Source organism: Vitis riparia, chromosome 7 (genome assembly GCF_004353265.1).
Source record: "Vitis riparia cultivar Riparia Gloire de Montpellier isolate 1030 chromosome 7, EGFV_Vit.rip_1.0, whole genome shotgun sequence".
In the NCBI taxonomy this organism is placed as follows: domain Eukaryota; kingdom Viridiplantae; phylum Streptophyta; class Magnoliopsida; order Vitales; family Vitaceae; genus Vitis; species Vitis riparia.
Genome location: NC_048437.1, coordinates 29303518 through 29328273, shown reverse-complemented (window position 1 = coordinate 29328273; position 24756 = coordinate 29303518). Strand labels below are relative to the sequence as shown.

The window sequence follows — 24756 nt, the reverse complement described above, 5'->3', positions numbered from 1 at the left end:
AACGAATCAAATTGCTTTTTAAATGTGAATGACTCGTTCAATTATCAAATGTGAAATGAGTTATAAGTAATAACCTTATAATACTGATGAATAAAGTAAAGCTAAACTCTTGCACAGAAGAACATTCTTTTCAATGAATTCAAGGAAAGAATAATTGTGGAATAAAGTAAAATCTAGTGAGAGGATCTCTATCTGGCAACAAAAACTCAAGGAAAGTATCATCTTGAGGAAATTAAAATAAAGAAAAGAATAAATAATGAGTAAAATAAGAGAAAAATTATTTTCTTTGTCATTCTACATCGAGACAAACAAAGAAGAAGATCCTTGGTCAAACTCTGTCCCTAACACCATCAATGAAGAAAATGAAAAGGATAAGGGTTCTTCAACTTGGCTACTAAAATACAGATTTTTTTATTTGTAATTTTTCTTTTTCACTAAAATCCTTTTTGTCTTAATTTCCTTCACAGAATATTTAAGCTCTAAATCTAACCCATGGATCGAAATCTTAATTTCTGAAAACGAAAAAGTCTAATTATCCATTTCTCCTTACCCTTCATACAAAAAATTAAAATTTATAAAACTATATATATGAATATTGCAACAATGGTGCATTTTTTAAGCAGTCTTTCCTCTTTGGACAATTTTGAGATTAATTAAAATTTTGAAAAATGAAAGAGACGTGTTGTTGCATATAACCATTTCAACAATTGAAAACCAATAAGCCACGATGGCTGAAATAAGGCTACATAAAATCATGCAAAAAGATGATGGTTTTCAATAAACAAAACTCAAGGGAGCACTGTATCTATCTAGGAATGAAGTTAAATTAATCTGTGCTAATAGAGATTTTTCTCAACAAGCGCAAGAAAAGCATAAGGAAAAACTCGAAACACATATATTCATACCTAAAAATAAAAATAAAAAAATAAAATAAAAAATCCCAGATCTTCCTTTTCCCTGGGGCATCTTGCTTTTTGTAAGCAAGGTTTATAATGGCTCAACTCAATTGTAACCACAAATTCAATAGTCCATCATATCATTTAATCACATAACATTTAATATAGAAGAAGACACTTGTACATAAACATAATATCGATAAAATCTCTTCTCACCATCACTAAGAAGACACCACCCGCTAAAACATGGAATCCACAAGCCCAAAACAACGAAGTCAAATCTATATAAGGCAAAACATTAGAGAGGAGCCACCTTGTAGCTTCGCTGTGGCACCTTCTTAAAAGTGGCCCACATAAGATCGAAGTACAGAGGAAACTGTGCCACGGCAAAGAAGATTACTGGAAGGCAGGTTACTGCATATACAAGAATGGCAGTGTATTGCAGTTTATCCATAAGGACAAAGTAATGTCCGGCACAGAAAGAAATTAGCATGGAAGCTATGGACACAAAGAGCGATGTCAAGCCTACTAGAAGTTTCCTTGGCAAGTAGATGCGAAAATCTCTCTCTTGGTATCGAGAGGTTAGAATGGCAAGAAACATGATCACAGCATTGACTGAGAAACAAAGCGCAACAAGAGAAGATATGGCAAAAATGTCAAATGCCGGCTCGTCTTCTAGCGTTGGTGTTCCAACTTTTTCTTTCACCCCACCCGGCACAGTGGTAGACGTTGCAAAGGCCACGGTTGCAATGAGGGCTGCTACCACGGAGCATGACTCAGAGGTTTTGAACAGCCATTCACCACCAGCTTGGACAAGATCCATGTGTTTCTCGGTGAAGATATCCTTTGCAGTCTCACCCTTCTGGTTGCAGCGTACAAAGAAATGTTGTGGCACGGACCTCTTGACAAACTGCATAGTTCAAAGTCCAAATTAACAAGGAAAAGGAAGAGTTCTTCATAAGTTTCTCCATCCGTTTTCTTTTTTTCTATATAGCAATATATCATATAATTTTACAAAATTAAAAACATTTACGCATTTTGTCTGATCATAACTTCAAATATTCTAATTAATTTTCTTAAGAATCTGGTATTACTCGATTATCTAGAATGATGCAGCCAACAGAATGTAAACTTCTGAACCTCACATTGTTCAGGCAAGCATTTCAACCACAATTAGTAGTGTCCCTGAGAGTAGCAGGTTTAGGGTTTAATCCTCCTACCCCAATATATCGTACCCTTCATTTCTTATGGTCTACACCATTTAAAATGGAAAGTTAATACTGAAATCATAATGGATAATTGCATACCTCGTACCACTTTATTTCCCACTGCATCTGCAAAGCGGCACCAGGTATAAGCCAAGGCTTATTCTCTCCAAGCATTGCAGCCAGATGTAGTGCACTATTGCCATCTATGTCCACGTGCCGAAACACGGCGTCTTTGAGGACTTTTCTTTTGACTAACAGCTCATAAACATGGGGTTGCCTGTACTCCACTGCCAACAACACAATGTTCTTTTTTTGGAAATCCTTGTCATGGATGGCCACTGGAAAAAGTTCTAGAATTCTCTCCACAATTTCCACCACACCATTCTTTGCTGCAACTAATAAGGGTGTCTCTTTTCTCTCCATTTCCGATGGTTCCTTCTTATCTGCCAACATCAGATGATTAAATTTTATTTATTAAGAAATTCTGACCATATAATGGATGACAAGTATTCGATCAAAGATAAAACTCTTGCCAAGAATAAATATAATTGCTAGAGATAACTGTTACCTTGTTCATTTTTCTTATTTTTACCATTGTCATTCTGTTTTCGCTGAGCTTCTGGCGAGCTTTGATCAGCGGGAGCTCCTTTATCTTCACCCTGTTGATTAGTTGCTGAAGAAGGTTGAGCTGCTGTGCCTCCCGGTAGATGCTGACTTTCTAAGGTGTTGTCAAAAGAAACACCATGATCATCCGAGATGCAATAAGGTGTTGTGTCAGCATCCTTCTTCTGTGATGGTTGTTGAGGATTTCTTCCATTATCTTCGTACTCATAAAAAGAAGCATGACAAAGAAGTTCATCCAAGATCTGTGCAGCCCATACGTGCTTCTCTTTTTTCTGCCGTACCTTCTTTACGGCCTTAAATCCTTAGTACCATCAGATATAACAACCTTTGAGAAAATTGAAGTCCTGCATACTAGACAATTGAAGTCTAAAGGATTGGTGTAAAGGATGGTATGGAAAGGCTTACCAAATCCGAGAATTACTAATATTGCCTTGGATACAAACTTGATTATATTAAAGCAAGTGTGGTAATTGGAGGGAATCAGTTGATGCCCTTGTGACTGCAGTTCTCCTTTCGCCTTCATGTTTGATTGGTTTCCTGCACAAAATAATTGGAAAATTCTATTTGAATTGTCACAACACAAAAATTAAAAAGGAAACATAGAGATCATTACAAGCAACCTATAATGTGCAGAAACTTAGGCAATTTTACTAGCGGAAACCAACCCGAATGGTTCTTTCAGAGATCTTGTAATTGTTTTTTATATAAAAAAAAAATGACGCATTCAAAGGATATAGCCCAAAACAAATTTTAGAAACGTATTGCTAAACATGTTCCTGCATTATTTTCACTTTTCATGTTCCTGGAAATGGAAGACAGTAGTATGCACTTCCTCTAGGAGATTGGTCCTTTACATAGCAAAATTGGATATAACCATGTGAGAGCTAGCAGAAAAATCTATCCCTTTTTTTGTTGCATGTTGGCTCATTTTAATGTCTCAAAATATTCTTTTTATGATCTTACAAAGGTTCTGAAGTGACATTTAATTTCAATGTAGGCTGCCCCCCGTGCACAAGACAATGCTCCATAAGCTGCTCTGAGTATACTGTGATAATGCATATAGGAACAGGTCATGCTTTTTTTCTGAAGCCCATTAAACATAGATGCCAGATAAAGAAGATGATTGCTAACCACTGGGATCCTCCAGATCAGCTTGCCCACCATTTCTTGGATCTTTTCCGGTATTAGCTGAAAATGGGAAGTAGCTTAATGACTACTTTTCGTAACAGAACATTCAAAAAGCAAGGCATCAGCTTAATGCTGCCAATTCACAGATCCATGGATATCACCATGCAAATAAGCCTATTGCTAAAGAGTATTACTACATGTACAGAGGCTTCGCATAAGAGATTCTCCGCACTACACTCAATGAAAAGTGTCACCCTCTATTTTGCAGAAGATTATTTTATGTTCCAGAGTCTGTGAGAGAATCAATAGAGAGAACCTCTAAAACAAACTTTATTCCTCCTACTACTAAATATGTATCTTTCTAGGCCAACATGCATAATTTACCTCAACTTAGGCTTGCACTGACTTCTTGCATTTCACGTTTCTATGATAGCTAAGCTGCTAACATCTCAGCAAAATAATTTATAACTGGGGATTTTTTTTTTCCTTTATAATGTTTTTAAAATTTTAAAACATAGTTAATGCACAACAAAAGAGATGATACTTACCATTGGTAGTCTTCTGTTCTGATTGCTCAAGATTTGTGTTTGGACGGTTTCCAGGATCAACTGAAAATGGGGAGAGGCTCAGTGAGGGCTTTTTTATTAGAATACAGGAAATGGAAGTGCCAAAGACAAATATATAAGAACAGTGCCTAATCCAGACCCGAATGAATTTAAGCCTGAAAGCCTAGCAAGAAATAACTTCAGTGAATTGGTCTGATGGCCCTGACTTCGGATGGAAGTACACTGATTTTGATTTGTATTTGCAGTCTTCATAGAATATGCGAATTCAGGGTCGCATGCTTCGATGGTGCTCATCTAGTCTAAGATTAATAGATGGGAGGTCCCAGAAAAATCACCTCCCAAAGCAAAATTACTTATATGGTAAAACACTAAAACTACTTAGTTGGGACAACACAAAATATGATTAAACAAATAAAAAGAAAAAGTGTAGTTCTATGATATCGTCACCCACATAGTATTGTCAAGGCCGACCAGGGCAATCGGAGGAAATTGATGCATGTTTGGTAGTTCTCTGGACATAGAGGATCCTTTTCTTCATCAAAAGTTTTTACGATAGCTTCCTCCTGCTTGAATGTTTCCTCCTTAAGCTTTTCAACAAATATACCTTGAAAATAACAGTCAATAGAGCAAAGTGAAAACTGTAGTTATGAGACAATGTTCATCATTGCCAAAATACATTTAAGGCCTTGTTTGTACAGGCTTTCAAAGAGAGAAAAGCTCTTTTACTCAAATGGAGTGTCAAAAAGATAAAATCCTATTCCCATGAAATCCACTTGATTTGCCACCAATCCCGTGCAGAGGATTGTGCTTAATTCACGTCTAGGCAGAACTGGAATACCAAAGTAAGGCCTATTGAGGAAAGGGAAATGTGCTGCCAGACATTATTTGAGGAAGGAAGTAGTTTTGAAGGAAAAGTGATTCTTACAGTGATATATGATGTTGGTGAACCATCGAAAATGACTCCCGCTTCTGAAAGCAGAATGCTTGGTGGCCAGGAGATGGAGAGGCGACAATCCTTGCTCATTTACGGAGTTAACAAGATTCTTGTACCGGAGAATTATTTGAAAAGCCAAATCTATCAAACACAATGATAAATCTTTAATCAGATTATTTTCAAAGGATAAGATATACTTTAATCAGATTGAGTTGCTTATCGATATAGAGTTATTTTCAAAGGATAAGATATACTTTAATCAGATTATGAACAAGATTCTAGCAAAGCACTCACCAAAGTATTCTCCCGCGATGGCACAATGAAGAATGGTATCACCATCATTCCTCCTACAGTAAGTGTTGCCCTTATCCAATCCGCATATTTCATCGAGGCAAATAAAAGCTTCTTTCTTCCCATGTAGTGCAGCCAAGAAGAGAGGAGTCTCACTGTCATGGTTGCGGGCGCCAATCAGGTCCGGGAGTGCATCAGCAATGCACTTACACATCTCCATGCTCCCCATAGATGCTGCTAAATGGAGAATGTATTCCCTCGCTCATTTTGTATCTTGAGAACCTCCTTGACCTTAGCTTTACCCCGGATAATGAGTAGTAGCTGTTCCACAATACGCTCTTGGTCATCAGAAACTGCTACATGTAATGCTGTGTCCCCTGATTTTGTGATTTTGGCCATGTGAACTTCTTCATTTCCTTATATATGTTCACAACTTCATCCCATTTACCCTGCATGGCACTTCTGAACAGTTTCTTTTTAATCACCTCCATATTTGGTCTTGTCTCCCGAGTAGAAGCCATTTTTCCTGTCTTCTTCTTAAATGTAACTACTTCTGGAACTTAATTTGGATGGAAAAGAATGGGGTAAGGATGATGATATTTATGCTGTTTAGTAAAGTATGTTTGGATTATAAAATTCAAAAGAAGTTAGCATGGTAGGACTGAGATAATAGGATTTCTACTTTATCTTGCATCGAAATGGCTAAAGAATATATGATGAAATATTCCTAACTGCTAAACCAAGAAACCTTTCTGCTTTAGCCACAATCCTCTTGATGTGTCGCCCACATTTAAATACAAAAGTCTGCAGTTCACAACCTTTTTTTTTTTTTTTTTACTATTAATTGCATATTGTCTTTACTCTCTCTCTCTCTCTCTCTCTCTCCCACATATAAATACAAAAGTCTGCAGTTCACAACCTTTTCTTTTTTTTACTATTAATTGCATATTATTTTTACTCTCTCTCTCTCTCTCTCTCCCACATATAAATACAAAAGTCTGCAGTTCACAACCTTTTTTTTTTTACTATTAATTGCATATTGTTTTTACTCTCTCTCTCCCACAACAAAATACAAAAGTCTGCAGTTCACAACCTTTTTTTTTTACTATTAATTGCATATTGTTTTTACTCTCTCTCTCACCCACATTTAAATACAGAAGTCTGCAGTTCACAACCTTTTTTTTTACTATTAATTGCATATTTTTTTATCTCTCTCTCTCTATATATATATATATATATATTAACTCGTATTACTTTTTAGATTTAGAGCTAGCTAAGATCTTGACGTACATTATTTTTTATATTCATGCACTTGATCGATTTTCCCCTATTAATTAAACTCATAATATTTCAAATTTATTTTCTTCAACATCATGACTGTGTGGCCTTTTTCTTTTCCAAAATGCATCCTTATCTCATTTAAAGTAAGATAAGAGAAATAAAAAGAAAGTGAATGCAACAGAAGCTTTGCAATGCACATAGTCAAAAGCAAATGTCTGGTGCAATTAATAAAATGGTGGAATGTGTGAATGGGAAGCAGGGCTTTAGATTGGCTACCTTTCTTTTCTTTTGATTTTATCACCTTCTCTCCCTTTTTCTGGTCAAAGAAAGGGCAGTGTCATATTCTTAGACTTGATTTACATGATCTGTTGAATATATAAATATTTATACCTACCTGCACACCATAGTGATAGATGAAGATATGACCATATCACCATGCAACTTGGGGGAATTGGTAAAGTTGATTATTAACGCAAGCCCAATCTTATTGAAGAAACAATCAAATTCAATTTAAATTCAACCCAAACTCTAATATGAGGTACTCGACCCTAGTCTAACCCAACCTCATTTTTCTAAATTCGGTTTAAATTCGAGTTAGTCAAGTTAAACTCAAATTGATCGAGTTAAATTCAAATTGGTTGTGTTGATTAGGTTATAAGATTCAAAATACATTCATAGTAGTGTAAAAAAAAAAATCTATATATTTATATCAAAATTTAAAAATATAAATAATATAAAATTTTAATATAATAATAAATAGTAAAAATAAACTTATATATTTTTTATTAAAAATGAAAAAGCACATAATATAATTATAATTTGGTATTTTTTTTCTTTAAAATCTAAAAGAAAAATGAATATTATCATATAAGATAATAAAATTATAAATATTATAAAAATATTAAATCAAATTCGCGTTAAACTCGATTTGTTTGAATATTGACCCAAACTCAATCCAAATTGAGTTTCAATTGTAAAAACTTAACTCAATTTCAATTCGAATAATGAAAATGTTTATCCAAATCCATCCAAGCATCAGGTCCAACTCAAGTTGGGTATCAGGTTGGGTTGGGTTAACACTTCGAAATTGCACCCCTAGCTATGGAGCAAAGAAAACAAACCACAACAAATATTGAGATATAGGACAAAGGAAAAAAACAACTAGCAACAAATTTGGAAGTTTATCTATCCCCAAAATACTAAAAACCTCAATAGCCACACCCATTAGGGCATTCCTCATGAACATTAACTTATGGTTCTGAGTCCTCCATAACCTCAAGCTTGACAGGAGCATAACCAGGTTCATCAACAATGGCGTCCAGGTCTCCAGTCTCCCCTTCCAAATGAGCCATCAGCATGGCCACGACAAGCCCACCTACACACTCCATCATCGATGTTTTATCACCCTTCCCACTCTTGCACATGGAACCCATAATCGCCCCAATGGATGTTCCAATGCAATTGGTACAATAATCATCATCTAACATGTCCATGTGACCATAATCTGGAATAACAAAGCCAAGGCAATTATCCTTGCACTCGTTGAAAAACGCCGCGTAGTTGAGCCCATCAGGAGCACAAGAACATGGTATGCAACCGATGACAGACTCGCCCCCAAGACCCGTACCGATTACCATAACCGGGATATCCAGATTGTAGGAATGAGGGACACCAGTTAGGATCTTTGGACACATTTTCATGCATTTATTTGCCCCAGCAACCGGGTCTATACCTATTAGGGTTAAGAACTTGAGATTCATGGATACGTTGGCATTCCCCAGTGCAAGAGCAAATGCTAGATAACCCCCTCTGCTATGGCCTGCAAGGGCGAGCCTGCTTAGGTCTGGAACAACATTTTCTGGGAGCACAGGTTGAAGGCCCTAGCTTAACCAGTTGGTGACTTCCGCTGCAGAGTTGATATCCGGTCGGCCGTACAAAGAACATAGGCTGAGTAACTAGACAAACCATCAACCATTGCATAATATTAGTTGATTATGAAAGAATGTAAAAATAAAAATAAAAAAATAAGGGAAAAGGGAGTTGGACAGATACCCTAGGAGCCACAACAATATATCCATGAGAAGAAATATGCTCAAGGAGGTTCGTATAGCAGCAGGGGCAGATGTTGTAGCCATGAAGAAACAGGAGAACTGGGTACGTTCCTTCAGTGTCTGGTGTTACAATAAACAATGTCTTTGGAGCGTTACAAGTTATTATGGGTTTCGCTGTGTACTTTCCTCGCTTAAAAACATTTGTTGCTGCCGCCGGTACAGGCCTAGCTTCTAACGCTGCCATTTCTCTCCCTCTCCCTCTCTCTCGGCATGTTGATGTTAAAACTCAACCAAGGTGAATACCCTAATTTCATATATACTGGAATATTTCTTGTTATAACTCAACCAAGGTGAATACCCTAATTTCATATATACTGGAATCTCCTGATTAAAAAAATGAGTAGAAAAATAATAGCGGAAACATACCTGAATCCATTGAAGGAGAAACCTTATAGGAAGAAAACCCTTTGAGATGGTCTTCCAATTCTGGCCACTAGATTCTGTGTCAATTTCTCTCTGAGAGGATTTTCGGAAATTAGAATGCGTAGTGGTAGAATAGGGACCATAACCCTATTTATAAACTGCTAGGGCAGTTTTAATTTTATCACAATTATATTTCTTCCCCTCATAGAAATAATAATTATCTAATGGTATCTACACAATAATCTCATGACAATTATACCCTTAAGCCAATTAATCAATTATTATTAGATCACTATATTTAGGCTTAATTAAATGATAGCACACACATTTTAATTATTTACATGTGTGGCCCAAATTATAAATTAATTACAAAAAATTAATCTAACAATCTCCACTGGGCCACATGCATATGTAATCAAATAAATGTGCTTAACCTTATGAGCTCAAAATTTGCTATCATGTCCTTAGGGTATATCCGAACAATCTCGTCCATTAACTATACTGACATAGGATCAAGGTGGCCTTTGTTACATCAATCGTTACTAGACCAATCAATGGTCACATATATCTACACAGCTAAATGACATAGATCAATCATGAGTGCATAGCATGGAAATTACATGCAATGTGATCTGTTCATGCCTATTTCCAACTGGTCCTACTTAACTTATTGAGATCAAATCTTTAGCATAATTTAACAGAGTGCAATAAAATGAATACTTTATTTCTGCAGAACACAATCCAAATTTATAGATAAAGTCTAAACATAACATAGAGCAATATACAATGAATAATATAAACTCCCACTAAATTTGGATATCCTCAAATGAGACAACACCCATATGAGCAGTGTGCTCATGAAAGACCTTGGGTGGTAATCCCTTTGTAAGCGGATCCGCTATCATGGAGTTTGTTCCAATATGCTCTATGGATATCTGTCCACTCTGTACTTTTTCTTTTACAACTAGGAACTTGATATCAATGTATTTGATTTTGTAGAACTCCTGTTGTTATTGGAATATAAAACTGCTGATTTATTGTCACAAAATATCTTCAGTGGTCTTTCAATACCATCCAGAACACGCAGCCCAGTGACAAAATTTCGTAGCCATATTCCTTGATTGGATGCCTCATAACATGCTACAAACTCTGCTTCCATGGTGGATGATGTTACGAGTGTCTGTTTGGCAGACCTCCATGAAATTGCTCCACCAGCCAACAGATAAATATAGCCTGATGTGGATCTTCTGCTGTCTTGGCATCCAGCAAAGTCGGAGTCGGAATACCCAATGAACTCCAACTGATCCAATCTCCTATATGTAAGCATGTACTCTTTTGTTCTCTGTAAATATCTCATAACCCTCTTCGCTGCTCTCCAATGATCCATTCCAGGGTTACTTAGATATCTGCCTAACATGCCAACAATGTACGCAATATCCGGACGTGTACATACCTGAGCATACATTAGACTCCCCACAGCTGAAGCGTAAGGAATCTTTTGCATTTCTTGACTTTCTAAACTATTTTTAGGGCATTGATTAAGACTGAATTTGTCTCCTTTAGCGACAGGGGTATCACCTGGTTTGCTATTTTACATGCCATACCTTTGGAGGACTTTATCAATATAGGTCCTTTGTGACAATCCTAAATACCCCTAGAACGATCTCGGTGTATCTGGATTCCTAAGACAAAGGAGGCATCACCAAGATCTTTCATCTCAAAATGTTTTGATAAAAATCTCTTGGTGTCATGCAATATGCTAATATCATTTGTGGCTAGCAATATGTCATCGACATATAAAACCAGGAAAATATACTTACTCCCACTGAATTTGTGATACACACATTCATCCATAAGATTTGCCTCAAACCATATGAGACAATAATTTGATGAAACTTGAAGTACCACTGACGAGAAGCTTGCTTGAGCCATAAATGGATTTAGTTAATTTACAAACCATATTCTTTAAGTCTTCGGACACAAAATTTTCTGGTTGTACCATATAAATTGTTTCATCAATGTCACCATTGAGAAACGTTGTTTTAACATCCATTTGATGTAACTCAAGATCATAATGTGCAACTAGTGCCATGATTATCCTGAAAGAGTCCTTCGTAGAAACTGGAGAGAAGGTCTCTTCGAAGTCAATTCCTTCTTTTGAGTAAAGCCTTTAGCTACAAGACGTGCTTTATACCTTTCTACATTACCATTTGAATCCCGCTTGGTTTTAAATATCCATTTACAACCAATGGGCTTCGTACCAACTGGTAATGGGACAAGTTCCCAAACTTTATTGTCTTGCATAGATTTGTACTCTTCATTCATGGCTTCCATCCATTTCTGAGAGTTGGAACTTTCATGGCTTGCTGGAAGTTGATTGGATCATCTTCCATCATTCCACTTTCTACCTCACGTTCCTGGAGATATACGATATAATCGTCCGAAATTGCATTTCTCCTCTCTCTAGTGGATCTCCTTAATGGCATATTTTCTTGACGTTGTTGAGTTTGTTCTTCAGGAGCAATGTCCTCATTTGCAATTAAGGGTTGAACAATATTGTCTGTTGGTTGAGGATCCAAATTTACTTCTTGATCAATGATAGGTAGTGAAACCTGTACATTATCAAAAGCAATAGTAGATCCCTCTTCCTCCTCAAAGACAATATTCCTAGCCTGATTTCTCCCCCAAACTCAACATCCTCAAAAATGTTGCAGTTCCCGTCTCAAAAATTGACCTAATAGCAGGATCATAAATTTAAAACCCCTTGATCGCTCTGCATAGCCAATAAAGTAGCTGCTAACTGTTTTAGAGTCCAATTTCTTTTCATGAGGCTTATAAGGTCTCGCTTCAGCTGGACATCCCCAAATATGAAATGCTTTAAACTGGGCTTTCGACCCGTCCAAAGCTCATAAGGCGTTTTAGCAGCCGCTTTAGTTGGCACCTGATTTAGGATATAAGCTGCCGTTTTGAGTGCTTCACCCCAGAGTTTTTCGGGTAAAGTAGAATGACTAATCATACTCCTTACCATGTCCTTAAGGGTTCGGTTTCGTCTTTCTGCTACACCATTCATGCTAGGTGATCCTGGCATGGTGTATTGAGGGACGATCCCACATTCCTCTAGGTATTTAGCAAATGTCCTGGACATTGTTCACCTGATCCGTCATATCTACCATAGTATTCACCACCACGGTCAGATCTGACGCTCTTTATTCTTTTGTTGAGTTGTAACTCAACTTCTGCTTTAAATGTTTTGAACACATCCAATGATTGTGATTTCTCATGTATAAGAAATAGGTAGCCATATCTTGAATAGTCATCTATGAATGTTATAAAGTACTGTTGACCATTCCAAGATGCCGTAGGGTATGGTCCACAGATATCTGTATGAATTAATTCTAAGACGTCTGTAGCTCTATTTGCACCTAATTTCTTTGTTTTGGTCTGTTTTCCTTTAATACACTCAACACAAATATCAAAATCTGAAAAGTCAAGTGAATCTAAAATCCCATCGGACACAAGTCGCTCAACTCTAGATTTAGAGATATGACCTAGGCGTTTGTGCCACAATGAGGCCGAATTATCTTTATTCAATTTACGTTTTGTACCTCGTGATTCCACATGCAAGGTTTCATTATAGGACGGAATAGTTTCCAACAAATATAGATTATCATAAACATTAAGTAAACCGGTTCCTACAATATTTGAATTAATAGATAATGCAAATCTATTGTTTCCAAATGAACAAGAATAACCTGATTTGTCCAAAACAGAAACTGAAATTAAATTCCGTCTGAAAGACGGTACAACGAAAGTATCTATTAAATCCAAAAAATAACCAGATTTCAATAATAATCTAAAGTGCCCTATTGCCTCCACTTCTACCGACTGACCGTCTCCGACATAGATGCATCTTTCAGCATCACTTGGTTTTCGGTAACTCAGGCAACCCTGCATAGAAACACAAATGTGAGTAGTAGCACCAGAATCTAACCACCATGTGTTTCTAGATACTGAAGCTAAATTAACTTCAGAACAGACCAAAGTAAGAATTATACCTTTCTTAACACGCCAAGCAGCATACTTGGTACATTCCTTCTTAGTATGTCCAGGCTTATTACAGAAGAAACATGTTACCTCAACTTTCTGTTTCTTTTGTTCTAGGCCATTAGAAGCAGCAACCTTATTATCCTTATTCCTTCGTTTGCCCTTATCCTTGGAAGTGCTAGCCAGATGAGCACTTTCGGTCTTGTCTTGCTTCAATCTCTCTTCCTCTTGCACACAGAATGAAATGAGCTCATTAAGAGTCCATTTATTCTTTTGACAGTTATAACTGACCTTGAATTGATTAAATTGTGCAGGAAGAGAGATGAGAACCAAATGCACGAGTAAATCATCAGATAACTCAAGTTTCAAAGCCTTAAGTTTTGAAGCAAGATGAGACATCTCCATGATGTACTCCCGAACATTACCCTTGCCTTTATACTTCATTGAAATCAAGCTTGCTAAAAGCGTGCTCGTTTCAGCCTTATCGTTTTTGGCAAAACGTTTCTGAATTTCCGCAAGGAAGTCACTGGCATTAGTAACCTCATCGGTTACCGCACCCCTGAAAGCTTCTGGAATTCCGCGCTTCATGATCATAAGACTTAGCCTATTTGAACGTTCCCACTTACCCCAATAAACCTCATCCTCTTGAGTACTTTGCTCATTAAGTTCATCGGGTTTGGGCATTCTCAAGGCTAAGTCTATATCCATGCAGCCTAAGAGAATCATCATATTCTCTTTCCAGTCCTTAAAATTAGTCCCATTTAACATAGGGACATTATTGATGTTGGCAGATATAGAAGTAGTTGATATAAAAGCTGAATCCAGAACAAAATAAAATGAATCAAATAAACCATCATGCTCACATAAAATAAGCAATTAAACACATAATCTTTAAATTTAAAAGCAAATTATGACATTTCAAGATACCTAGCACAACATTAATATCAAGTCTTTGGACAGTAATATTAACTGTAAGTGGTACTCTTGTTGTAGTGATCAAACATTGATGATAAGTTATGTCAAATAATAAATCTATCTTTGGATTGATTTATTATTCACATTAAGTTACCTTTATAATCATCACATATTTATCATCACAGGTATGTATGCAATTTGACCAAATATTAACTTTCCTTTGGGCCAATCAATACCCGCATGAATCACATACACACAAATATCTAACACCCCGAACAGACTAATCTACACGAAAGATGTCACTTTGGTGATTTTCTGCTTTAATTAGCCTATTTAAAATGTTAGATCAATAACTTAAATATTAATATCATAAAATGCTATTAAATAATAATAATAATAATAATAGTAATAAAAAAAATTTATCAACTCAATATTTCATAAATCTTAATCCATTGACATATATATATATATATATATATATATATATATATATATATATATATATATATTAAAATAATAACTCAAAAATTAATCAAGGAGTTGGCTCTGATACCACTTGTTAAAACTCAACCAAGGTGAATACCCTAATTTCATATATACTGGAATATTTCTTGTTATAACTCAACCAAGGTGAATACCCTAATTTCATATATACTGGAATCTCCTGATTAAAAAAATGAGTAGAAAAATAATAGCGGAAACATACCTGAATCCATTGAAGGAGAAACCTTATAGGAAGAAAACCCTTTGAGATGGTCTTCCAATTCTAGCCACTAGATTCTGTGTCAATTTCTCTCTGAGAGGATTTTCGGAAATTAGAATGCGTAGTGGTAGAATGGGGACCATAACCCTATTTATAAACTGCTAGGGCAGTTTTAATTTTATCACAATTATATTTCTTCCCCTCATAGAAATAATAATTATCTAATGGTATCTACACAATAATCTCATGACAATTATACCCTTAAGCCAATTAATCAATTATTAATTAGATCACTATATTTAAGCTTAATTAAATGATAGCACACGCATTTTAATTATTTACATGTGTGGCCCAAATTATAAATTAATTACAAAAAATTAATCTAACAGTTGAAACACACAGGCGGTCTTATCCTATAATGGGTGGAGGATCGGCGTTCACCCCCCACATGGTGATCCAGTGCGATATTTTTCTATTCTAAATAATAAAAAATATGTTGATTGATAATAAAGGGTTTTGTCAAAAATATACTGATTCTAAATACTTAAAATAGTCAAAAATAGATTATTCTTCAAACAATAACATAGAAAATGTCAAATTCAAATGAGAATTATTTCATCCCTTTTAACCAATTAATTCTAATAAAAAAACACGTTTAAACTACAATCACCCGATATTTCCTTCACACACACAGCCTTGCGACATGAGTTTGAAGAAATATGCAATAGAGCTTCAAACTATCAGAAGTGTATACCTTAGAACACGCAAAGTATGTAGTGTTTGTGCTGCATTCAATCTGCATAATTAATGGGATTCAGCAAAACCCCATTAGTTATACTTATATCTTTATCTCCATCTCCATTTATATTTTTTTGAGGTTTTAGCTCAAACTCTTATGATTTAACTAATGTTTGGTTGGCGAAAAATTTGAGGAAAAATGTAAAAGAAAAAAAATAAAGATGAAAAGTATTAAAAAAAATTAAAAAAAAAGTAGATTTAAAGTCATAATTTTTTTTTAAGTGTTATCTTAAACTCATTTAACTTACTTTTCCACTTGTACGTGAAGATAAAATAATTTTAAAGTGAATAAAATTTTAATTAATTTTAAATATATTTTAATTTATTTCATATTTTTTCATAATAAAACTAAACATAAAAAAATTATTTTCATAGGTATTTTTTTTTTCTTTGCTTTGTACTATTAAGAACTAAACACACCCTAAATGAACTTGGGGGAATATTCTTGGCTAAAATGTCACCTTAAACTTTATTTTTAAAAACATAGCATCTCTATTTCAATTAAAGATTAATCTTTGAAATGGTCCCCACCCCAAAATTAAAAAAAAAAAAACAAAAAAACAAAAAACTTTATTTTTAAAAACATAGCATCTATATTTCAATTAAAGATTAATCTTTGAAATGGTCCCCACCCCAAAATTTAAATAAATAAAAAAACTTTATTTTTAAAAACATAGCATCTATATTTCAATTAAAGATTAACCTTTGAAATGGTCCCCCACCCCCAAACAAAACTCAGGAAAGTGACCCAAGCCAAGAATGACAAATTTCAATAAAGACAGTTTGGCTGCACTTTGCAATGAGTTAAGACAAAGTATTATTGATCTTCATGCAACAATTCCTAGTGAAAAAATTAGAGGGAAAAAAAAAGACACAAATTTAACGTGGTTCAATAGATTGCCTACGTCTACAAGAATAGAAAAGAAGATTTTCACTATATTTAAATTAGGGTTACATAAAATGGTATTTATACTAATCCTGAGGTATTAAAATTTCAAAAATATTCTTGAACCGTACTACATGGGTATTTGCCCCTTTTTCTCTATATGTTTTTCACTCAATATAAGCCACATATTACAAGTATCTTGGGTTTCATCTTCAATGGGTGTGTCATTTTCTTTCTTTGAACAGAAAGAATAATAATAAGTATAGACAAAAGCATATTGTATGGACAATATGGATCGATCCTTTCATATTTGCATTCTCTGATTTCTCTTTTAGATATTTTAGCACCTATATATTGGTTAACCTTGAAGGGGACACAAAGGATTTGGGTGTCATTCTCAAAAGAATTAACCTTTCTTGTCTCTCATAAAATTTGTGCTAAATCCAAGTAATCATCTTGGATTCATAAATAATGGTTAATTTTAAGTGATCTTAGACTCACAATGTGATAAGGAAAGGTTTAGTAAGAGCAGGTTTAAAAGCTTCGAGCGGTTAGCACCTCCCAATACAACCCTGAGATGAGATGATAAATATGTTTGATGGATGTCTTACTTTTCATGGAGCAAGTGTTTAAATACAAAAAAATACTCACACAAATGACCACTAAAATAGAAACAAACCAACTACGTAAATGAATGACCCATATCTCATGCAACTCACTAGCAACTAAAGACTAGGACAAATAGTTAAAATGTAATCAATGCATATCTTCATCTATTTAATTAATAAAATAAAAGGTATAAAAAAATACTTAATACATATTCTTAAGCCCAAGAGCGGGTTGTCTTTTATCATAGACTACCTTAATCTTCGACCATCCTAAAGCATTTCGTCTTGATCATTTGACTATCCATCAAGTGAAACGGTTCCTCACTAAAGAAAACCAAAGTTCCACTCCAACCAAGGAAAGAGATAAATCACATCTTGGCCAAATGTCAATCCTCCTAGTTTGACTATATGATGAAGTTACTCAATATATATATATATATATATATATATATATATATATATATATATATATATTATGTTTTTCATCAATTATTAATTTATATTTTTTGGGGCCTTCAAATATTTTTTAAAATATTATTATTTTATGTATTTAGTGAGTTATTAACTTAGTATACTAGTCCAAGTTAGAATCGAAAAAATTCATTATTTAAATGAAATTATTAATTTATGAAGGTTTTACTGTAATGTTTCAATCGTACATATTGGGAGCAAAGGTTTCATATTGTTATAGTTTATTTGGTTGACTACAAATAACTCATCAATAGAGAGAATTACCCCCCTAAAGAAAAATAGTTCTTAGTCTTTTACAAATTTTTACTTATGTCATTAATTTGGTAAATTCTCATCTCATCTATAGAAAATATTGTTAATAAAACAAGTTCATAGTATTATAGCATAAGATTGTACTTCTACATGGTAGCATACTATTATTGTCGACAATTACACTTTAGTCCATTAATTTTGAAAAATTATACCAACACCCCATGACCAGCCTGATTAGAGCAAGACCACCCTTTTGACCAACTATGACCATTGACCTATAGGTGATTGTTAATTATCGCCATTGAAAATTTAATGAAAATATATCCTTAAAATACCCTCAATTACCTTATTTAATATAAAATACCTAAAATACCCCTTAAACCTTATCTTACATAACCTTATCTCATCACATTAATAAAATTTTATTCCAAAAGAATTGAAATTAAAATTTTGACAAATATAATGATTAAATGAAGTTAATATTTGGACAAATATCATGAACGTCTTCCTCGATTCCTCTCCTGTAACAAAAGAAGAAGGATGTTTGTAGTCATCTAACTAGCAAACCTATTTCCAACGTTACCCCACCAACGACAATTTTCACCAACACACAACTTTAGTGAATAAATTTTGATGGCCCATAGCCTTATAAGCTAGAGGAATTAATGAATAAAGGAAAGCCCCATATGAATGTTGACGACCATTGTGCATCTTCCCCATCAACTCATCATCAAGTGAATTTCAAATGTCAAAGTTTAGTGCTCGGCAAATTAGGTCCTACTTGATAACCATCTTTTAAAATAGTTTCCTATTTCTCCAAAAAAAAAAAAAGGAAAAAAATATATTTAACAACCAAAAAAACAGGAAACAATTTTTTTATTTTTAAAAACATAAAACAATTTTCTATTTCTAAAATCAGAAAATATAATATTTTAAAATAATATATTTTAATTGTTTTAAGTTATTTTTTCTTATTTTCTTTTTAAGATTTTTTTAAAATAATTATATAAATATAAAGAATAACTAAAAATAAAGTATTATGGATAAAAATTATTTTTAAAAACATATTTAAAAACAAAGAAAATTAACAAGTTAAAAATATTTCAAGATTTCAAATAAAATTTTGATTTACAAAATATGATAAAATTATTTTTCTAAACCGTTTCCAAAAATACTCCTCAAACATAGTCTTTCCACACGCCTTCATATGTTATTTGCTCCCAAAGGTATATATACCCAGTACTAGAATAATGCAAATTCCAATTAATCAATGGTGCTTTAGCTGAGTTGGATGGCAGTGTACTGCATTTTTATTATCAATTAAGCATTGCCATGTAAGAGAAAAAAACAAACATAATAATTGGAAACAATTAATGATCATCTATTGAGACCCCATCAAAAATGACCTAATCCACATGTGATGTTCTTATAATATGGAACACCTAATCCCCCATTCTTAGTCTAACACAAATGATGGGTCTTGAGAATATTAGAGGTCACTAGCAATACAAGTACATAGTTTCGTTTATTTCAATCTTTGTTCCCAAAGAGGAACAAAAAAAAAATCTGCTGTCACACTCTTTATAGCATAGCAAAGAATCCATGATTTCATGCTTCTATGAACTCAACAGGATCAAGCTTCACAGGAGCCAGATCAGGTTCATCAACAATGGCTTTGAAATCTCCACTCTGACATTCCAAATAAGCCTTCAAGAATGCAACAAAAAGGCCACCCACACATCTCCTCATGGGGTCCTTAGGACCCTTCCCACTCTTGCAGATATAACCCGAAATCGCCCCAATGCAGCCTGAAAGATGATCATCTAACATGTCCAAGTGACCATATTCAGTAGTCACAAAGTGGGAACAAGGAGGTTTATACTCACTGAAAAACTCCACATGGTTCACCCCATCTGGGGCACATGGACATGTTAGGCAGTTCCTTGGCTCATCGCCCAACCCGGTGCCGATTACACAAACTGGGATTGCTAGATTGAAGGAATGAGGAACATAGGTTGGGATTTTGGGAACTGTTTGGCAACATTTACTCAACCCACCAACAGGGTCTAGTCCTAGTAGGGCTGAGAAGTTGAGGGATGTATCAGCATACCCTAGTGCCAGAGCAAATGCTGTCTTTCCCCCTCTGCTGTGGCCTGAAAGAGCAAGCTTGAGTAGGTCTGGTTTCACATTTTCTGGGAGCACAGATTGAAGGCCTGAGGATAGCCAATTTGTGACTGCTGCTGCTGATTTGATCTCTTGAATTCCAGAAGGAGGCAATAGTCCGTATAACTATATAGAAAACCAATTCACAGTACTGCATGTCAGAGATTGGAGATTAATAGAAAATGTGTTTGTGCATGCGGTTATTAATTGAAAGTTCTCCCAAATGCCTTGATTAAAAATATTAAATCAAGTTCGGGTTAAGTTCAATTTCCTAAACTTTGGTCCAGTATAATTCAAATTGAGTTCAAGATTGAAAAACCCTAATATAAGACCAACCTAGATGTCAAAAATGATTAACAAAGCTCATCTAAACATTGGGTTAGGTTGGATTTCATTCGGGTCAACCTGTGAAACAGGTTGCACCTCTAGTACGGGATACTGATGGGAAAATTGAAGCAATTTGTCCAACAGTGGGGTCTCCAGCCCAGCCTTGGTAGATGTTCCCACAAATCAGCCAATAATTAGTACTTTAAATCCATAAAAATCCAGCTTACCTCACACGTTTTTCTTAAGATTCGTGGCTTAAGCCACTGCAAGACTTCCACTAGGTACTAACTGTTTATCTACCCCAATCAACTTGTAGCTCGTGGACCCACTTAGACATTTTTATTTTTTCAATTGTTATTAATTTTATTTTATATGATAATACCAATCATTTGGATTTTATGAAAAATAATAAAATACAAAAATAAAATGTACAATTTCAATTTTGCTCTAAATCAAATTAACTAAATTAATTCATGTTGAATTAAAATAGTTTGAGTGAATAAATAAATCGATTTTAATTGGGGTTAACCCAATTTAGTTGAAACTAACCAATTCAATTTAATTCTTGTAGTGGTTCAAGCCGATCTAAACTCAATCATGCTCGAACCTACTCTTATGACACTAAGGTTCAAACTCATAACCTTTCGATGATTAAACCTATATCTTTTAAAATTTTATTAAATTATATATTAAATCATTATATCAATATATTAAAATATATTGAACTAATTTGGAGCGCAATACTTCAATTACAAATATCATTACCTTTAATTTTATAACTATATATAGGGATGACAATAGGACGGCTTTTTTCGAGTACCTGTTCCACTCCACCCCGCCTCTAATGGAATAAGTTTGAAATTTAAATAAATGAGTTTAAGACAAATTTGGAATTTTTTTAAAACCCAGATAGGTTCAAAGTGGGTTTAGGTATTGTCTAGTCTTGTCTCGTTCCATCCCATCCAAAATAAAATAAATTATAAAAAAATTATAATATTTTTATTATTTACAAACCATATTTATTTTAATGTAATTAAAATAAATAATTTTTTCAAAAAAAAAGTTAAATAGGCGGGGCAAGGCGAATATGGTAAATTTGCATACCCACCCTGTCGGTTTAACTTTTTTAATAAGATGGAAATAGAAACTATTTTGAATAAACAAAACGAGGTTGAAATGGGCTAACTCATCCTGAACATGAACCCGCCCTATCATCCCATATTATATATTAAGTACAACTAAATGGGAAACTAGTAGAAGAAGAAAAAGAAAAATGGGGGGAGGGGGATAGTTAAGAGGGAAGAGAGGTTGAGAAAGCACCTGAGGAGCCACCACAATGAATCCATGGGAAGAAATGAGTTGAAGGAGCTGAGTGTAGAAGGTGTTGCGGAGCTCGAAGCCATGAAGAAACTAGAGTACTGGGTATGTCCCTTGAATGGTTGGTGTAACAATCAACAATGGCTTGGGAAGGGAAGCGATGTTTGAAGTCTCCACTCGAATGCAACTCACACTCAAATCTCCTGGCTCAAAAACACTGGTTGTTGTCTTCAAATCAAGCTTGATTCCCTGGGTTGAAGGATTACCTCCTAATAGTGCCATTGCTCCCTTTTAGAGTGTGTGGAAATCAAGGTATAGATCTCTCATTTTATAATTGGAAAGAATGATGAATTGCAGCCATTGGGCAGCTATGCAGCTGGGCCCAAGAGGAAGAGCCCCCACTCCAAATAATTTTAGCAGCCTTCTAGTCAATCAATACTAGTCAAGTACACCAACTAACAAGCCCCCACCCTAACTTTTAGCAATTTGGTGACAAACTTTGAAGGTTAATTATGGTAAAAGAAAATAAAAATAAAAATAAAAAGGAATGAAAATAAAAGATATTTCAAACTAATTTCACTTAACTCTTAGACTTAAAACTTAAATAATTTGAAAATATATAAATTTTTAACTAATTTTAATTATATTTTATTTTATTTCATATTTTTTATAATGTAATTAAATATAAGAAATTCATTTTTCTTAATTTTTTATTTTTTTTAGTATTTTAAGGTCTGGTAAAAAAATTTAAAGGCGAACTAAAATAATTTTTAAAATTGTTTTTTAAAATTGTTTTAAAAAACAATTACGACAACAAAACCTAATAGGATACAACCCCACTTGCTTTTCCCACGATTTTAGCAAGACGAAGAAAATAAAATGATCAGTGGTTGAATCTTTGTCAGTACATGGCTGCTTTATCAGTAGCCGCCCTATGGTTTGTAGTGATAAATTGATAACATGCGGTTTGTGTACACGGCTTTAGCAAGAAAAGGGAGGAAAATTCCACGTGGAAGTTCATTTTTAGCCGGAAAGTCAAGCGACGAGGTCGCCTCCATTAATTGTCGCCCTCGCGTTTGGTATTTCAAGATTAGGTACGGATGATCTTATCCAATGATTCCAACTGATTACTACTCAAAAAGAGCATATTTTAGATAATAATTTTCATGAGTTTCACGTCTTTTGAGTAGTAATTATATCTAAAACACTCAATTAGCATGTTGTTGTCCTTGCAAGAGTTACTAACAAGTTTTATGAAGTTTTGGAGTCATTTCAAGGTATGATTTTGATAAATTGGTGACAAAGGAGATGAATCAAATTGAAGAAAACAAATAAAGTTGATGATAATCCAAATGCATAATGAAAGAAGCAATGCAATCGGTTTGGATTGGGATTTGGAGCTTAATTGAAGGTGGTGGAGATGGATTAAAAATGAAGAAATGGAAGAAATTGCAAGGAGGAGTCGGAAAAACATGTTTTTCAATTTCGCATGACCATGCGAAATTTTCGCATAGTCATGCGAAATGAAACAGAATAGGCTTGGCTGCAGCACATAAGGGAAATGTGAAAAGTGATTTCTCATGACCATGCGAAATTTTCGCACAGTCATGCGAAACACTCCAGCAAAACGAAAATGCAGCTAATGGACTTTCCACTTCGCACCATCATGCGAGATTGCTAGGGGCTCGTGCGAAAATGCATTTTCTCCAGATTCCTTGATGAAGAAGCCTCCGGAAGACCTCTTAGATGATGCCAAGAGTCCACTTGACCTTGGCCTATAAATAGAAACGTGATTGACTCATTTAAGCACTTTTGATACATTTTCTATTGTAGAACTTTTCATACTTCTTCTCTCTATATAATTCTCCACTTTCCTTCAGTTTCTCTTATTTTCTTGGTAGCCAAACATGTCTTGTGAGATCAAATCTCCAAGCATGAGTAGCTAAATCTCGTTTTTCTTGGAGGAAGGAGAATCTAAAGGCAAGATCTATGGTGAATGAGAGAATTGAGCTTGAATTGCAAAGGTAATTTGATCCAATTGATTGATTAATTGAAATTTGGGGATTTTTCTCTTCAAAATGTCTTGGATGATTATTACAATGCAAGCTAGGTAGATTCATCAAATTCTTAATGCCAGATTTGATGAGATTGAATAGTTGCATTGTGTGAATCATTGGAAGATAATTTAAGATGAATTGAATATATGATTCAAATTGATTTCTTGGATTAGATTACCTAATATGAAGAGAAATTAGATCTAGACCTAAAGCTAAATCAAAAATCGGTTTAGATGAAAATTTAGGTTTTCAATCTAACTTGATGAAAATTAGATCTCAACACCCATTCACCATGGAAATTGCTTTCTAGAAAATTCTAACTCCGAGAATCTCACATCTTATTAATTTTCTTTTCTTTTACACTTTATTTTCATTTCAATTTGAATACATTGCTATCTTGAGATTTTATCATTCAATTTCAAGTAAATTTCACTTGATCACCATCATTTCTTATCATCTCATTCAAGCCTTAATTACTGAGAATAATCCATCCTTGTGGACAATACCTAAATACCACTATACTACAGTAATTTGTACTAAAACCACTTTTTGATCGGGTACAAATTGCTATAGAATAGTGAATTAGGTTATAAATTTTGTTTTGATCCAATAAACGACAAAATCCGAGCGATCACCAACCCTCCTCCCTTTATTTAAAATAATTTTTATTCATGTTTAATCGAAAAAATTAAATAGTACCCATCCTTCAACTTTTTTCTGAAATTTTTTTAAATTTTTTCAAAAAAATTTATTTTTAAAATTTTTTAATTACATCAAAATAAGTAAACTTTATAAATAATTAAAATATTATAA

At 34.2% G+C, this 24756-nt stretch overlaps 1 long non-coding RNA gene and 3 pseudogenes across 1 annotated transcript; all 4 read right to left on the bottom strand.

Annotated features, from left to right (window-relative positions):
• Window positions 1-1009: 1009 nt before the first annotated feature.
• On the bottom strand, window positions 1010-6053 carry LOC117917503 (annotated as a pseudogene).
• Window positions 6054-7930: 1877 nt separating this feature from the next.
• Window positions 7931-9223, bottom strand: LOC117917504 (annotated as a pseudogene).
• A 3855-nt stretch (window positions 9224-13078) lies between these two features.
• LOC117917506 lies at window positions 13079-13708 on the bottom strand. Its single transcript, XR_004651698.1, has 2 exons — window positions 13458-13708; window positions 13079-13350 (listed from the first exon to the last, which is right to left on the bottom strand). It is a non-coding gene; the product is annotated as an uncharacterized LOC117917506 (long non-coding RNA).
• A 5915-nt stretch (window positions 13709-19623) lies between these two features.
• LOC117918249 lies at window positions 19624-22168 on the bottom strand (annotated as a pseudogene).
• Between the last annotated feature and the right edge of the window lie 2588 nt (window positions 22169-24756).